Below are 1315 nucleotides of genomic sequence, written 5' to 3' on the forward strand. Positions count from 1 at the left end.
AAAAAAAAAAAAAGAGTTTGAGGCTGCTGAACTGTGACGTCACAGCACTCTATTGAGGGTGACCTACTAAGACTCTTGGGAAAAATATTCTACTCCAAGATAACTGCCCAAGAGAAATGAAGACATATGTCCACCCAAAAATGTGTCTGGATATTCATGGCATCATTATGCACAATAGCCAAAATGTGAAAATGACCCAAATGTCCATCACTGATGAGTGGATAAACACAATGTCATCCATGGAATATTCCTCAACCATAAAAAATTCTGACATGGGCTATACCACGGGTAAAAAGTGACGGTGTGATGCTTGGTCAGAGAAACAGACACAGAAGGACACATCCTGAGTGATTCCACTCACAGGAGGTCCTTAGAGTTGTCAGAGTTACAGAGACAGAACGGTGGGTGCCAGGGGCTGGGTAGTTAGTGTTTCAGTTTGGGAGGATAAGAAATTTCTGGAAAGGGAGGGTGGCAATGGCTGCACAGCAATGTGAGTGTGCTTAATGCCGCTAAGCTGTGCACTTAAAAATAGTTAATATGGTTAAGTTTTGTAATATATGTAGTTTAGCAAAACCAAAAAAAAGTTTTTTTTAGAGACAGTCTCACTTTATCACCCTCTGTAGAGTGCTGTACCATCACAGCTCACAGCAACCTCCAACTCCTGGGTTTAGGCAATTCTCTTGCCTCAGCCTCCTGAATAGCTAGGACTATAGGCACCCACCACAACGCCTGGCTATTTTTTTGCTGTAGTTTGGTCGGGTTTGAACCCACCACCCTCGGTATATGGGGCCAGCGCCCTACTCACTGAGCCACAGGCACTGCCCAAAACCAAAATATTTTTTAAAAACAGGTTAGGCCGGGTTTAGTGGCTCATGTCTGTAATCCTAGCACTCTAGGAGGCTGAAGAGGGTGGATTGCCTAAGCTCACAGGTTCAAGACAAGCCTGAGCAAGAGTGAGACCCCACCATTAAAAATAGCCAGGTGTGGCTCAGTGCCTATGGCTCAAGTGGCTAAGGCACCAGCCACATACACCTAAGGTGGCAGGTTGGAATTCAGCCCAGGCCCACCAAAACAACAATGACGGTTGCAACCAAAAAATAGCAGGGCATTGTGGCGGGTGCCTGTGGTCCCAGCTACTTGAGAGGCTGAGGCAGGAGACTCGCTTGAGCCCAGAAGTTGGAGGCTGCTGTGAGCTGTGATGCCACGGCACTCTACCCAGAGGGATAGCTTGAGGCTCCGTCTCAAAAAAAAAAAAAAGAGTTTGAGGCTGCTGAACTGTGACGTCACAGCACTCTATTGAGGGTGACCTACTAAG

The 1315-nt window shown here is 46.5% G+C and overlaps 1 protein-coding gene across 1 annotated transcript in view; it reads right to left on the reverse strand.

Annotated features, from left to right (window-relative positions):
• TLE2 (transducin like enhancer of split 2) overlaps positions 1 to 1315 on the reverse strand; it is a 33512-nt gene that overhangs the window by 1563 nt on the left and 30634 nt on the right. The gene's annotated exons all lie outside the window — the stretch shown is intronic.

Source organism: Otolemur garnettii, unplaced genomic scaffold (assembly GCF_000181295.1).
Source record: "Otolemur garnettii isolate 467f Iridium unplaced genomic scaffold, OtoGar3 scaffold00029, whole genome shotgun sequence".
Classification (NCBI taxonomy): domain Eukaryota; kingdom Metazoa; phylum Chordata; class Mammalia; order Primates; family Galagidae; genus Otolemur; species Otolemur garnettii.